This window comes from Nipponia nippon, unplaced genomic scaffold (assembly GCF_047370975.1).
Source record: "Nipponia nippon isolate SJK-2023a ecotype South Korea unplaced genomic scaffold, ASM4737097v1 scaffold_74, whole genome shotgun sequence".
In the NCBI taxonomy this organism is placed as follows: Eukaryota; Metazoa; Chordata; class Aves; order Pelecaniformes; family Threskiornithidae; genus Nipponia; species Nipponia nippon.
The window spans coordinates 95,307-112,443 of record NW_028262396.1 but is presented as its reverse complement, the minus strand read 5'-3'; positions in this window follow the sequence as shown (position 1 = coordinate 112,443).

Sequence of the window (17,137 nt, the reverse complement as noted above, 5' to 3'; positions counted from 1 at the left end):
CCCTGCTCTGACCTCCTCTTGCCTCCTCTTTTGCCCTCCTCCTGCTCTCCACCATTGCCTCCTCCTCCTTCTCCTATTGCCTCCTGCTACCTCAGCTCGCATCCTCGCCTCTCCTCCTTTTGCGCTTTTCCTTCCCTCCTTTACCTTCTGCCTCCTGCTCTCGCCTCCTCTTGCCTCTCCTTTTGCCCTCCTCCTCGCGCCTCCTCGCGCCTCTTGGGCCATCCTGCTGCCTCCTCCTCTTCCTCCTCCTGCAGCCTCACCTTGCCTCCTCTTGCCTCATTCTCCTCCTCCTCCTCTTTTCTTCACCTCCCATCCTTTTGCCTGCTCCTTTGCCTCCTTCTCTTCCTCTGCCTCCTATTCCTTCCTCTTTGCTCCTCTTGCCTTTTCCTCCTCCTGCTTTCTCCCATTGCCTCCTCGTCCATACTCCTCCTCCTCTTCCCTCCTAGGGCGCCTTCCCTGCCTCTACCTCTTTGGCTCCCTCTTGCCTCCTCCTCCTTTACCTCCTCTCTCCTCCTCTGCCCTCCTCGCGCCTCTACTTTTGCCCTGCCCTCTTCCCTCCTCGCGCCTCCTCCTCCTCCTCCTCTTGCCACCCTTGGCCTCCTGCTACCTCTGCCTCCTAAGACCCCTCTGCCTTCCTCTTCCCTCCTCTTCTCACGCTCTTCTTCTCCACCTCACACGCCTCCTCTCCTCAACTCTTCCCGCCTCTTGCCTCCTCTGGCCTCCACTTCCTCAGCCTCCTCTTCTTTCCTCTGCCTCCCTCCTCCTCCTCCTCATCCTCCTTTGCCTGCTTTCTCCTCACTCTTCCTCTCTACTCCTCATCCTCCCCCTCTTCCTCTTGCCTCCTCTTGCCTCCTCTAACTCCGTCCTTTAGACCCTTGCCTCCTCCTCCTCCTCTTCACTTCTCCTCCAGGAGGAAAGCGGAGGGAAGAGGAGAAGGAGGCAAGAGCAGGCAAGGAAAAGCAAGCGAAGGCAAGAGGAGGCGCCAGGAGCAAGACGCCCTTGCCTTTTGCCTCCTGGTGCCTGCTCTTGCCTGCACTCGCCTCCTCCCTCCTCAGCTTCTTTCCCGGGGCTCCCGTTGACTCCACCACCTCCTCCCTCCTTCTCCTACCGCTCCTCTTCCTCTTACATCTTCTTCCCTCCTCTTGCGCCTTACGGCGTCCTCTAGCCTCCTTCTCTTCTTCTGCCTTTTGCCTCAGCCTCCTTTCCCTCCGCCATCCTGCTCTCTCCTCCTCGCGCCTCCTCTTGCGCCTACTCCTCGCGCCTCCTCTTGCCTCCTCTGCCATCTGCTTGCCTCCTCCTCCTGCTTTTCTTCTTGCCTCTTCTTGTCTCCTCCTCCTTCACCTCCTCTCTCCGCCTCTCGCCTCCTCGCACCTCCTCTTCTTCGTCTGCCTCTTGCCTCCCGATGCCTCCTCTTGTCTCCTTCTGCTTCAGCTCCTACTCCTCTTCTACCGCCGCCTTGCTCTCTCTCGCCTCCTCCTCCTCTTGCCTCTCCTTGCCTCACTGGCCTTTTGCCTTCTCTTCCTCCACAGCCTCCTGCAGCCTCCTCTTCCCTCCTCTTCCATCCTACGGCCTACTTCTCCTCTTCCTCTTGCCTTTTCCTACGCAGCCTCCCTTTCCTCTTCCTCCTCTTTGCTCCTCTTTTAGCCTGCTCTCTTCTCCTCCTCCTCCTCCGCCTCCTCGCGCCTCCCATTGCCTCCTATTGCCTCCTCTTGCCTCCTCCTCCTCGCACCTCTTCTGCCCTCCTCTTGCCTCCTCCTTTGGCGCTTTTGCTTGCCTCCTCCTTCTTCTGCCTTCTGCCCTGCTCTGACCTCCTCTTGCCTCCTCTTTTGCCCTCCTCCTGCTCTCCACCCTTGCCTCCTCCTCCTTCTCCTATTGCCTCCTGCTCCCTCAGCTCGCATCCTCGCCTCTCCTCCTTTTGCGCTTTTCCTTCCCTCCTCCTCCTTTGCCTTCTGCCTCCTGCTCTCGCCTCCTCTTGCCTCTCCTTTTGCCCTCCTCCTCGCGCCTCCTCCTCCTCGCGCCTCCTTGGGCCATCCTGCTGCCTCCTCCTCTTCCTCCTCCTGCAGCCTCACCTTGCCTCCTCTTGCCTCATTCTCCTCCTCCTCCTCTTTTCTTCACCTCCCATCCTTTTGCCTTCTCCTTTGCCTCCTTCTCTTCCTCTGCCTCCTATTCCTTCCTCGTTGCTCCTCTTGCCTTTTCCTCCTCCTGCTTTCTCCCATTGCCTCCTCTTCCATACTCCTCCTCCTCTTCCCTCCTAGGGCGCCTTCCTGCCTCTACCTCTTTGGCTCCCTCTTGCCTCCTCCTCCTTTACCTCCTCTCTCCTCCTCTGCCCTCCTCGCGCCTCTACTTTTGCCCTGCCCTCTTCCCTCCTCGCGCCTCCTCCTCCTCCTCCTCTTGCCACCCTTGGCCTCCTGCTACCTCTGCCTCCTAAGACCCCTCTGCCTTCCTCTTCCCTCCTCTTCTCACGCTCTTCTTCTCCACCTCACACGCCTCCTCTCCTCAACTCTTCCCGCCTCTTGCCTCCTCTGGCCTCCACTTCCTCAGCCTCCTCTTCTTTCCTCTGCCTTCCTCCTCCTCCTCCTCCTCCTCCTCCTTTGCCTGCTTTCTCCTCACTCTTCCTCTCTACTCCTCATCCTCCCCCTCTTCCTCTTGCCTCCTCTTACCTCCTCTAACTCCGTCCTTTAGACTCTTGCCTCCTCCTCCTCCTCTTCACTTCTCCTCTAGGAGGAAAGCGGAGGGAAGAGGAGAAGGAGGCAAGAGCAGGCAAGGAAAAGCAAGCGAAGGCAAGAGGAGGAGGAGAGAGGAGGCAAGAGGAGGAGGATGCACGCAGAGGCAAGAGGAGGCAACGTGAGGAGGAAGAAGAGGAGGAGGGAAGAGAAGGGGGAAGTGGAGGAGGGAGTTGGAGGCAAGAGGATGCAAGAGCAGGAGGTGGAGGAGGAGGCAAGAGGAGGCCAGAAGAAGCAGGAGGAGGCAAGAGGAAGACAGAGAGGAGGAGGAGGAGGAAGCATGAGAATTAGGCAAGATGAGGGAATATGAGCAGGATTGATGAGTAGGAGGCGAAGAGAGTAAAGAGGAGTAAGATGAAGAGGGAAGAGGAGGGAAGAGGAGGCAAGAGGATGATGCACCAAAAGGAGGCGAAAGGAGGAGGCAGAGGCAGAGGCCAAAAGAGGCAAGAGGAGGCAAGAGGAAGAGGCTGAGGTGGCAGAGGAGGAGAAGAAAGAGGAAGAGGTGGAGAAGGAGGCAAGAGGAGGCCACAGGAGGCAGAGGAGGAGGAGGCAGGAAGGAGCAGGACTGGGACTTATTCCCAGGGATTATCCGTGGCACAGACTCAGCATCATCCCCTGTCTCTCTGCTCGGTCTCTCCACTCTGACCACAGGGAAAAGTGAAGTCCTAGGGTGTGCTGCTTGCTTTCTCAGGCTGGATCTGGACTTGATTTCTCTTCCGGTTTGTCAAGAAGCTGCTCTGGGCTCATGGGGTGGTCTTGGTGAGCTGCTATGATGCTCGGGGATGGATCGTTCCTCAGGGCCCAGGCTCTCAGCAGGACCGAACCCCTGCAGGGCAAGAGGGACCAGGACACCAGCCTGCCTTGTCCAGCTTCAGCTGTCCCAGGATGCCATCAGACACAGCTCCCCAGATAGCCATGATCTCTGGAAAGCAAGGGAAGGAGGTCTCAGGTCCTGGGCTGGCCAGCTCACAGACTCTCAGCAAGCTCCTTGCCCAGGCGATGACAGACGCTGGTGTACACAAAGAGCCCAGAAAAACACTGCCATGGCTGTGGAGCTGGGCTGTGCCCCTGTTTCAGACTGCCAGCTCACACAGAAAGCTGGCCCTCAGTGGTCCCACTTTTGAGGGGACCGAGCCATGCCCAAAGGAGCTTTGATACCCAGGGCAGCCCCACTGCCAGGACCTGCACTCCTGGCAGCCACATTGTGCCCCGAGCCCGGTGGGATCCTCAGGCAGGGCTCTCGTGGCAGCCCCCAGCCCTCTCCAGCCACCCCCACAGCCCAGCAATTCCAGCTTTTGGCAGCTGACAGCCCTGATGCGACCCCTCAGGAAGGAGCTCCCCAAACCCTCACCCTTGCTGCAGAGCTGCTGCAGAACAAGCAGCTCAGCTTCAAGCTGACGGCCATGGTGCAGCAGCCCTCCATCGTGCTTGCTGCTTGCCCTCGGCTCAGGAAAAGGGACGCTCTTCCCGCCTCCTCACCCAAAACTCCTCTCTGACCTGCTCCTTCTCCTGTCTGTCAGCGAGGGTCCCCCAGCCCATCCCTGCTGCCTCCCGACCCTGCTCCCAGCCGTGGAGCAGCTCTCAAGGGCAGCGGTGGGGAGACCCTGAGCAGTGCCCAGCAGCACCCAGGCCTCGCTGGCAAGTGCCGGCACTGCCGTGGCACCGGGGAGACCTCCCTGTCATGCAGTGCATCCCCCTGTGACATCAGCCCACATCATCTGAAGGGCCATTATGACATGAGCAGGGAGATGGCACAACAGGGGAGAGAGGCGAGAGATCTTCCCTCTTGTCCTGAGAAACAGGCACCCCCTTTCTCCCAAGTCCTCTGCCAAAAATTGCATCTGCCCCCCTGCACCAACATGTCTCTGCTACTGGGAGCCCGTCCGGGCAGGCGGGGTTTGGGGTTGGCTGCAGTCGGGCTGTTTCCAAGAGATGGGATTGAAGGCCTGTGGGATAAAACAGCCCCTCCCGTGTTACTGAACACTCTCTGCTTTGTGTCGCTCTCATGGTAGGAGTAGCACATGCTTCACTGCACTCGTTTGGGCTGGGATGGAGTTCATCTTCTTCATGGCAGCCCAGATGGGGCTGTGTTTTGGTTCTGTGACCAAAACAGTCCTGATAAAACATGGATGTTTCAGCTGTTGCTGAACAGTGCTTGCACAGCATCAAGGGCTTCTCTCTTCCTCGCTCTGACCCACCGGTGAGTAGGCTGGGTGTGGGCAAGAAGCTGCGAGGGGCCATAGCCAGGACAGCTGACCCCAACAGACCAAAGGGATATTCCGTACCAGATGACATCGTGCTCAGCAATAAAGCTGGGGAAAGAAGGAGTAAGGCAGGGGAGGTGGTATGTTTGGGGCTATGATGTTTGTCTTCCCAGCTAATTCCCTCAGATACTGCATACGCCCCTCAGCAGGGGTCCACTTGACTTGGTCATTTGCACCATCTTCTTTGAAGGGATACCTTTCCTTCACGCTCAGCTGGAGCCGACTGTAGGGGTAACTGATAGAGTTGGGGCTTGGGTCTCCGGTTTGGTCAGCTGGGGTCAGCGGTCCCAGCTGTGTCCCCTCCCAACTTCTCGAGCACCCCCAGCCTGCTCACTGGCAGGGCACTGCGAGAAGCAGAAAAGGCCTCCCTGCTATCTAAGTAAGAACTGTTCAGCGATAAGCAAAACACCCCTGTGGTATCCACACTGGTGTAGGAGCAAATCCACAACAGAGCACCGTACCCGCTGCAGATGCAGTTAAAATTAAAGATGCAGCTGCAGATGGAGATACCATTGCAGATCCTGATGCAGAGAGCACGGCAGATGCAGATATCAGTGCAGATTCCACAGCAGGTGGAGACACCGCTGGGGACGCAGATACCACTGCAGACGCAGAGACAATTGCAGGTGCCAACACAGATGCAAATACCATGGCAGAGGGAGACACCTCTGCAGATACTGATACGTGTCCACTCACAGAAGCCATTACAAGTACACGTGCAGATACAGATACCATTGCCAAGACAGATACAGTTACAGGTACAATTACGGGTACAGCCAGCATACGAGAGACAGATGCTGGTCCCATCAGAAATACAGCTATTAAGAGCATCACAAGTACCATCACAGATACCGATACCATTACAGACACCCATTAAATATGCAGATACAATGAGAGTTACTGGCACGAAATATTGGAGATCCTGTTACAGACTCCACTGCAGATGCCATAGCAGATGCAGATGCCATTGCAGACGTGACTGCAGATGAAGATGCCATGGCAGATGCAGACACCATTGCAGAGACCGTTCCAGATCACACTGCAGATGCAGATGAGATTTTAGATGGAATTGCAGATGGAGATGCCACTGAAGATGCTGATGCCATTGCAGGTGCCATTGCAAATGAAGCATTTGAAGGTGCTGATGCCATTGCAGATACAGGTGCCAGCGCAGATACCACTGGAGATACAACTGCAGTGGCAGACACCATTGCAGAAGCAGATGTTACTGCAGGTGCCATTGCAGATGCAGACACCCATGCAAATGCAGAAAGAGTGGCAAATGCCATTGCAGATGCAGATACCACGCAGATGCCATGGCAGTTTCAGTCCATGCTCCGATAGCACTGAAGGTGCCATTGAAGATACCACAGCAAATGCCATTGCAGAGACCACTCCAGATGCAGATACCACTGCAGATGCCATTGCAGATGCAGAGAGCATTGCAGATGCAGACGCCATTGCAGATGCAGATACCACTGTAGGAGCAATTCCAGAAGCTCTTAGCAATGTGTATGCCGTTGCAGATTCCATTACAGACGCAGATACCACAGCAGGTGCAGATGCCATTGCAGATGGCATTGCAGAATGAATCAGCATTGCAGACACCCTTGCGGGTGGCATTGCTGAGGCACAATGCATTCCTCAGAACATCACAGATGGAGATAGCAATGCACATGGCATTGCAGAGGCACATGCCATTGCAGACGGTGTTGCAGATGCAGCTAGAGTGGCAGAAGAACATCTGATTGCATGAGGATGCCATTGAAGACACCATTGCAGATGCTACTGCAGGTGCAGGTATGACCACAGACGCCATTGCAGATGCATGCAAGAATTCAGAGAGAAATGCCATTCCACGTGCAGACACCACTGCAGACGCTGTTGCAGATGCAGATACCATTGCAGATCCAATACTGCGTTCCAGGTGGCACTGAGGAATTGCAGGCACCATTGCAGATGCAGTATCATTGCAGATACAGTAACGGGCCGAAGGACGGGTAGAGCTACAGACGCCATTCGAGACACGCGTGCTGGCACCATTAGAAATGCAGGTACCAGTACCATCACAGCGACCGACAGAATTGCATACACAGATTCACATTGAACTGCTGATACAATTGCAAATACAGGCACAGAACAGACACCATTCCAGATAAAGGTACAGTTACACACACAATTGACGGTACAAGGACAGTCTCCCTTGCAAGTGCACATTCAGTTACACCACCACCAAGAGCAGCTACAGCAAGTGACGCCACTACTGACTGAGGTACCACGACAGACAAAGGAACCCTTACACATAAAGACACCGATACAACTGCAGCTGCTGTTACACACAGATGTGCTGTTACACGCAGAGGTACAGATACATATACAGATAACTACACAGACAGTCACCGACAGGGCGGTGGATGAGGATGCCGACATGGATACAAAGACAAGGACGGACACGGGTGCAGTTACAGAGACGGACACAAATACCCACAGAGGTACAAGCAGAGACAGAACTCCAGCTCCAGACTCCGCAACACACACAGATACAATTGCTGATCCAGAGACAGCTGGAGGTACGGATACAATTACACTTACAGACAGCATTACACATACAGATACCACTACACATACCGATACACAGAGAGAAGGTGCCACTGAACATACCACTGCAGGTGGCATTGCAGGTTCCAACACCAGGGCAGGCACCATTTCAGATGCACGTACCGCTGCTGAGAACCCTGCAGATGCCATTGGCAAAGCAAAGAACGCTTCAGGTGCAGGTGCCACTGGCATTGAAGAAACCATTGCTGGTGCCACTGCAGATACTCATCCCATTGCAGATAGCGACAGCATTGCACTTACCCAGGCAGCTACCAATACCATTGCAGATGCCTCTACCACTACTCTTACAGCTCCTGATACCAGTACAGAGACCGCGATACCATTACAGACAGTCACACCCATACCCAGACCGTCAGCGGTACAGAGACCATTAGAGAGAGCCGTTCTGCTACTATTTCAGCTAGCGAGAGAATGACTCACGTGCCTACAGAAACCAAATACACAGACACCTACAGAAACCATTGCAAGTCCACCTGCAGGTACAGGTACCATTCCCTATGCAGGTGCAGGTACAGGCAGAGTCACAGGTACAGCCAGAGATACCAGTAGGGGCACAGATACTACTGGCACCATCACCACCACAGGTACCAGCACCATCGCGCATACCACTGCATAAGCTAGTTTAATTACAGATACAGATGCCCGTGGAATTTCAGATACAATTGCAGATACAGGCACAAAATCCATAAAGTTCCAGATACAATGGCAGATAAAGATATAAATAAACAGTACAAAGTGCACTCCCAGGCACCATTACACGAATACCACCGCAGATGCAATTACAAGTACAGATACAATTACACATAGAAGTACAGATACAGTGAGAGTCCATTCTCCAAGGGACAGAGTTACCATTCCAAGTTAAGCTATTCATACAAATACAGTTGTAGACATTGAGACAAATACAATTGTAGGCTCAGATACAGGTGCTATTGCACATGCAGGCACTCATACAGTTACCATTACAGACAGACACCAATACTAACATAGAGACAGCAATGCCGACACCTGCAACTGCATCTGAAATTGTATCTGCATCTGCCATTGTAACTTCAATGGAATCTGCATCTCTTCTGGCATCTGCAGCAGCACCTGCAGCTGTCCCTCCATCTGCAGTGATTCCTGCAGTGACACCCGCCTCTGAAATACTACCTGCATCTGCAATGTTATCTGCACTGGCATCCGAACCTTCAATCCTATCTGCATCTGCAACGCTATCTGCAATGGTATCTGCACCTGCAACGCCATCTGCACTGGAGAGTTGCAGACAACGGTACGGTTGCACACACACCATTCCAGATGCAGATACCTTCGTAGATGCCACGGCAGATCCAAATACCATTGCAGATGCAGAGGCCATTGCAGATACTGATCCCGTTGCAGATATCGACAGCATTCCACATACCGATGCAGACAGCGACACCATTACAGATACACTCACAGCACACCGAGGCATTATCCCCTGCTCAGCACTGCTCAGACCACATATGCAACACCGTGCCGCCTACGGGGCTTCCTCCCTCCACACCCACACATTCCCCCCATCCCGATACAGGACAGACATCCACCAGCTGCAGCCAGGACGCGGGAGCACTCCCCACCCAGGGAGAGGCTGAGGGCACGGGGTGGCTCAGGAGAGGGCTCCAGGGCTCGTCACAGCCCGCCAGGACCTTCAGCCAGGCTCTTCGTCCTGCTAGGGGGCAGGAGGAGGAGACACCACGGCCACAGTGGAGAGGAGAGACCCGGCAATGCCCCTCTAGCCTGCTGCTGGCCTAGCAGCAGCTCCAGCTGAAGGCACCTCACAAACACCCACCCAGCCACAAGCTTGCTGCTGGCCTATCACCTGCAGGGACAGAAGTGACCTCACAAGCATCTTCCAAGCCACGGGCCTACTCCTACCCTATCAGCATCTCCAGCAGAAGTGACCTCACCAGCCCCGCCCCAGCCCTCCCCTCGCTGCTGGCCCCTTGCCTGCCCCCCAACCGGCCTCTCCTCTGCCCCCCAGCTCCCTCCTCTCTGCGCTGTCACTGGCAGGCACTGAGCACCTCACTGCCACCTGCTGCTCCTGATCAATCAGCTTCCTCCCACGCAAGTGACCTCACCGCACCCCAGCAATGTCACCTTCCACCCCACTCCCCCATCCCCTCTCCTGGCCTCTGCCTCCGGCTCTCACAGTCCCTGCCCTCCTCCTGCCTCCCCAGGGGCCGAGGAGCTCAGAGCTGGGGGAAAGGGGGCACAGCGCTGCTCAAGAAACCTTCTGCTGGGGATTCGCAGGTTGAGTCCTGCTCGTAAAGGAGGCACGCTCGTCTCTGTGAGGAAGAAAACACCCTCCTGACCACTGCAACACTCTGACTCCCAGCCCACACTGCCTTTGGTGGGGAGGGACCAAAGAAATCCCTTCATTGCCTCCGACACTCAAACGGCTTCAACACGGACGCGACTAGAGTTGTCCCGACCCTGTTGCAGAAGCGGGTAAGGAGCCAACAACCGCAGCGTCTGTATCTCCAGACCCCGCTGCAGAAAACGCTCTGCCCTTGCTCTTTGCAGAGACGCCGCTTCCTCAGCAGCGGGGGACGGGCGTGAGCCAGGCAACACCGAAAACAGTAAAAGCAGGGGCAGGCCAGTGCTATTGGTCAGCATGCTCCCGCTGCCCCAGGGGCTGGGAAATGGAGCGGCCAGAGCATACAGGTGCGTCTGATTGCAAAAATCAGAAGTAAAAAGAAAAAAACCAAACAACTTTGGCAATCTGAAGTTCTGGTCAAAATGACACCTCCTGTCTTAATCCAAAATAACCCTGTCCATGTTTGCTTTCTTCCCAAAAGGCCAAATTAAAAAGGAAAAATAAATAACTAAAAAGAAGCCAAGAATATTATGCAGTGCAGATTATATTCCAAGATTTAGTAACTTGTAGGCAGACGCAGATGCCACTGCAGATGCAGATACCATTGCAGCTACCACTGTAGATGTAGATACCATCTGAGACGCCATTTCAGCTGCAGATACCATTACAGATTAAGATTACACGGCAGAGGTAAATGCCACTGCAGGTGCAGATACAACTGCAGAGGCAGGTACCACTGCAGATGACGATACCATTGCAGTTATCGTTGCACATACCATTATGCCAAACTTTTTCTATTCAAAGACTTTGTAACTTGCATCCAAGCTCGGTCCTCCCGAGAATCTTCTGCTCTATCTTCTCCCCCATCTCCTTCTGCCATCAGCCACAGAAAGAAGTTTCTCTCAAGGGCTTGAGCAATTTGACCAGAAGAAAGCAAGAAAAGGTGCTCCTGTATTAAGGAGGAAGGGCAGGAACTTGGGAGACATTTCCATTTTGTTACAATCACAAGGGATGACCATCCTTGCTAGCAGAGATTCCCTTTGCCAGAACCAAATGACATCTCTCAGGAGAAGGCAGCTCCCTTAACTCCTGACTATTCTCTGGCTTTCCCCACCTTTTTGGAGCTGGGCCAGAGCCCCCTCAACCTCAGCAATCGCTCTGGAGTTAAGCAACAGGAACATCGAGTTTCCAATGTAGACTCCTTGCTGCCTTGCTCTGGTAATCCTTCAGAACGATGCAGAAGGACTCTCCAAACTGGCACCTCTTTGTCTTGCCAGCCAAAACACTTTTATTACAATACGGATTCCTCCTCCATGCTCTACTGCGGCAAACCAGCCACTGAATTCACAGCAATTCAAAAGCAGCTCTTCTCAGGGAAAAAAAAAAAACAACACACAATCAAACTCCCCAAACCAACCCAAAACCCAACAAGAAAGCTACAGCTGATGAGAAATGCTAGTTTTCAAACTGGCATTGTTTGAAAGCAAAAACACTCCGCCCAGCCACAAATGTAAAGGAAAAGGTTGATGAACAGTGAATAATTATCATTTTAAAGGTGGATCATTATTATCATGATAATGCTGACAATTTTTATTATAAATAACATTGTATTATTATAAATAAATATCATTATAAAGAAGCAGCCTTGCCTTTTCTGTTGACTGCTAATGGGGTATCGCCCTTATCAGTCCCTGACTACTTGGAAATCATGAATGCTTGTGCACCACTACTTAGCTTATTAGGTAGGAGGATGTTTTTTTCTATTTCAGAGCCTTGCAAGGATTCATTTAGGACGTCACCATAATGAAAATGGCCAGGCTAACTGCTTGACTTGTGACCGCACCAGGTACACAAGGAAAATGCTGCCAGGTTTGTCCTCTTGACCGGACACCTAACCACGCAGGGTGACCAGAGCAGGATGGATTCCAGGAAAGATACCTGGGGTTTTCTGCTCACCTGGACACTACTGCTGCTCACATCCCCCTTCCCAACTCCTCTCTGGCTGCATTCTACTTCGATAGGGCACAGCATTGCTAAAGATGGTCACTTTGAGCTGAAAGAGGCACAAGCCATGCCTAAAAAGAAGCACCCTTGCTAAATTCCAAGGTTAGTGCCACAGCAGATTGCGGAGCAGTTCCTATGTGCATCTACCCTGGTTTTGCATCAGAAAGTGATTTTGCACATGCGATGCCTTGCAACAGGGCTTTGGAGCCTGGCTTTGCCTCATACCTCTCCTTCTGCTTGCTGGCCAGGGCTCCTCCTGGCTCTGCCAGGGTGGAGAGTGAAGTGGGGGTCTCTTAAGGAGGCGCATCTGTCTGGCATCCACCTCTATTCCACGCTCTCCAAGCTCTTCTGAGTGCAGCTATGGAAAGCAAAAGCATGAGCAATGACATGTGTTGGGGTTGGCTGAGCTTTAAAAGTCATGCCTACACCTGATGATGCAGTAGGGTAAACTTGATCCAAAGAATGTGCAGCAACATGGGGACTTCTGTGAAGTAAACAAGGAAAAACTACACCCCAACAGAAAATGGGCATCGGTTGTCTCCATTGGCCCTCTGAGGTCACGTGCTCTGCGACCCCTGCTGCCCTCCTTGGGAAGGACTCCTAAAATGGCATGCCCCTCAGAAGGTGTCAGACCACGAGGTCTCAACATGAAGAAGAACAAACGGCTCCTGGCTGAGTCAGTGGTGGCAAGGCAAATGCAATAGAAAGACACTGACAGCCTAGCTGCTAACCACCTATGATGAAAACACGTCTCTTGCTTCATCACCTGATCCTCCTCAGAGGGAAAACCACAAGAGGGAACACAGAATCTACTGGGTCAGGATAACCATGTTCTCCTTCTACCCCTGCCAGAAGTGCCCGTGAAGAAACACCGCATCTGAAACACATCTACCTGATTCAAATTGTACCCATCTCCTGCAGCAGAGCTAAGAAACCTTCCTCAGAAAAATCACAGAATCATAAAACAAGGGCTCCTGAGTACACAAGATGATCTGCACTTGTCAGTGGCAAGGGCATGAGACCGAGACTTCCACACCAGACGAGGTCCAGTGCTACGTCAGTGCCATGGAGAAAAGCCTCTGTGCAGCTGGGCAGCTAAGACACCCCTGGACGCCAAGACACCCCTGGAGAATCATAGAATTGTTTAGGCGGGAAAAGACCTGTAAGATCATCAAGTCCAACTGTTAACCTAGCACTGCCAAGTCCACCACCATCCAGGAGATGCCTGGGAGGAGTCCTGGGGAGCTACTGGGCATGGACTTTCCCCCAGCATACACATTGCTGTTCAGGTAGTTACCTTAGACTAGTCTGGGGCTGCTACCAGGGAATTCCCTGGTCTCCAGGAGAAATCAGAATGCTCCTGGAGATGCTGCAGAGGAGTCCTGGGGAGCTGCAGGGCATGGACCTGCCTTCAGTATGAAGAAAGCTCTTCAAGTAACTAACTAGAGAGGACTTGGGGGATGCTACCTGAAACTTCATCTATAGCCAGGGAACAGCAAAACACTCCCAAGCTGCCTGAGAGGAGTCCCAGCAAGGTACAAAGCACGGACATGCCTCCAGTATCGACAAAATGCCTGTGCTAGCAACCTTGGAGGAGTCCAGGGCTGCTCACCAAGGAATTCATCCAGCTCCTGACAAGGCCAAAACATTCTGGAGCTGCCTGGGAGAGGTCCCGGGGAACTACAGAGCATGACCTGCCTCCAACATACACAGTGCTCAGTAGCATAGCTACCCTTGAAGAGTCTCGGGCTCCTGCCGGAGAATTCATCCATCTCCAGAGGAGGCCAAAACACTTGTGCAGACACCTGGGAGGAGTCCCGGGGAGCTACCGGGCACGCACCTGAGTCCTACATGAAGAAAACTTTTCAGGTAACTACCGAGGAGGAGTCTGGGGCTGCTACCCAGAAAATTCAGCCATCTCCAGGGAAGGAAAAAACACTCCCAGGCTGCTTCGCAGGAGTCCCAGCAAGGTACAGAGCATGGACCTGCCTCCAACATTGAGAAAACACCTCAGGTGGATTCCCTGGAGGAGTCTGGGGCTGATACCCGAGATTTCAGCTATATCCTGCGAAGGCCAAAAAACTCCAAAGCTGCCTGGGAGGACTTTCAGAAAGCTACAGGGCATGGACCATGCCCCAACAGTGAAAACACTCCTTGAGTGAATTCCTTGGAGGAGTCAGGGGCTGCTACCTGCAAAATTCAGCTCTCTCCAGGGAAGACCAACAAATTCTGCAGCTGCCTGGGACAAGTCCCAGGGAGCTACCGGGCTTGCACCTGCCTCCAACGTGGACAAAACGCTTCGGGTAGCTACCGTGCAGGAGTCTGGGGCCGCTGCCTGGGACTTCAGCTTTCCCCAGAGGAGGCCAAGACAATCCTGAACGTGCCTGGGAGAATTCCCACCCAGCTACTGAGCACAGCCCTTCCCCCAACATACACAATGCTCTTTGCGTAGCTCCCTTCAAAGAGCCTGGGGCTGCTGCCAGAGAATTCACCTGTCTCCAGACAAAGCCAAAACACTGGACACTGGAGATGCCTGGAAGGAGTCTCGGGGAGCTTCTGGGAATAAACCTGCCTCACACATGAAGAAAACTCTTCAGGTAACTAGCTAGGACGAGGCTGCAGCTGTTACCAAGGACCTCAGCTGTCTCCAGGCAAACTCCAAACACTCCAAAGCTGCCTGGGAGGAGTCTGAGAGAGCTACAGGGCATGGAACTGCCTCCAACAGAGGGAAAACTCTTTGGGTAACTTCCGTGGGGGAAGCTACCAGCCATGGACCTGCCCCCCACATGAACAAAACCTTTCAGGTAACCATACAGGTGTCACATGCATCTTCTATCCAGGACTTCAGCTGGCTCCAGGGAAAGGCAAAACACTCCCATGCTGCCTTGGAGGACTCCCAGAGGTCTACCGAGCATGGGCCTGCCTCCACCATACACAAAACACCTTGGGTAACTACCTTGGAAAAGTCTGGGACGGCTACCTGCTAAATTCAGCTGTCTCCAGGGGAGGTCAAAACATTCTGGAGATTCCTCCGAGGATTCCCGAGGAGCTATCGGGCATGGCCTGCCTCCAAGACAAGGAAAACTCTGCCACTAACTAACGGGGAAAGTTGTGCTGCAGCTACCTGGGACTTCAGGTGTGTGTAAAGAAAATGAAAACACTCCGTCAGATGTATGGGAAAAGTCCTGAAGTAAAAACAGGCATGGACCTGCCCCCAACATGCACCATGCTCTTTGGGTAGCTACCTTAGAAGATTCTGGGGCTGCGACCTGGGAATTCACTTGTCTCCAGAAGAAACCAAAGGACCCCGGGAAATCCCTGCGAGGAGTTCCAGAGTGCCTCCGACATACACCAAACTCTTCAGGTGTCTCCCCTGGTGCAGTCTGGGGCTGCTACCCAGGACTTCAGCTCCCTCCACAGCAGGACAAAACACTGGGGCAGATGCCTGGGAGGAGGCCTGGGGAGCTCCAGGGCATGGACCTGCTTCCCATTTCTATCAGCAATCAATGGCAGAGCATCAATCAATAGGATGGCAGCAGTCAATAAAAGCAGCAAGCAATCGTATAGCAACAACCAATCTTTTAGGAATAAGTAAGAGAACAGCAACAGCCAGGTTACTACAAAGTTGTCATTAGGCAGAGAACTTATCCTCGAAAGAGCAGCAGATATACTGATGATGGATTACTTATATGGAGATATAATACTGGTACAGAGTGAATTAGATTCCAGAAAGGGCCAAAGCATCATCCCAGAGGGGAGGACAAAGCGATCCCAGAGGGGACCCAGCCATCCCAGAGGTGGGTGCATAAACCTAACCCACACCAAAAGTGAGCCCAAAGGGGGAAGAATAACGTAACAGACAGAGTCTCACTTCCGAGATGATCTGGAGGTGCCTGGATTCTCGGTCCCTAGCTGTGCTGCAAAGCGGCCAGCTGCACGTCTCAGGGATGCTTCTGATCGCCAGGCTCACAGCTCCCAGGCTCGCAGGAACGTTCTGTTGCTCAGGCATTTCCCCTTCTAAGCAGTCCCCTTGATGGCTGCTCACACCTGCCTGCTCCTGGCCTATCAGCTCCTCAGGCACCAGTGACATCACAAGCACCTGCTCAAGCCAGGGGCCTGCTCCTGCCCTATCAGCTCCTCAGGCACCAGTGACCTCACAAGCCCCTCCACAGGAGAAGCGTCCTCACTGCCAACACCCCGGCTTTTCCCCCTCCATCTCCATCTCGGTCTCCCACCTCCCCCTGCTCTCCCCTCTCCCAGGCACCTTCCTCACCCACTCCACCACCTCCCACTGCCTCTCTCTGGCCCTGGGTTCGGGTGGCAGATGTTACCTCGCAAGCATTGTCCCAGACGGGTCACCTGCATCTCCTTCTCATCTCCTTCTGCTCTCATCATGACTGCACCAGTTGTTTGATGTGCTTTTTGACATCATGGGCCCTTTCGTCCTGCCTCCCTCCTGCTGTTAAACGCTGTTCCTGCAAGAGAAGTGACAACCACTCAGTGTCCCCTCTCTGCCATCTTACCTGCATCTCTCTGACCTGGACAGCTGCTGGGAGCTGTCACCATCAGCCCCGGCTCTGCTTAAAGGCTTCTCCTGGCACAGGCGCAGCTCTGGCTGTGCTTGGGGCGTGCCATGCTTCCGGAGGGAGAACAGCAACACTCACAGTCACTCCTGGGCAGTGTCCTGCTGGGAAGAGCTGATCTGAATGCAGCTTGGCAGCAGGTCCTGCGGCTGGTCCAGGGGTGCTCCCTGTCCACAGGTCCCACATCTGCCTCCTTCCAGCAGGATTTTGGAAAGCCCCTTCCCAGCTGGCAGCACCAGGCCAAGCCCACGGGGCAGAAACAGCCCCCAGCCCCAAGGGCCCCAGCCCCCAAATGGACTCTGGCCCTAAACTACTAAAACTGCCAAAGAGGCTCTCCCTCGAACTGAATTCTCTCCAGTTTGGAAAAAAGAGGGCCAGAGCCCCCTCAACCTCAGCAATCGCTCTGGAGTTAAGCAACAGGAACATCGAGTTTCCAATGTAGACTCCTTGCTGCCTTGCTCTGGTAATCCTTCAGAACGATGCAGAAGGACTCTCCAAACTGGCACCTCTTTGTCTTGCCAGCCAAAACACTTTTATTTCAATACGGATTCCTCCTCCATGCTCTACTGCTGCAAACCAGCCACTGAATTCACAGCAATTCAA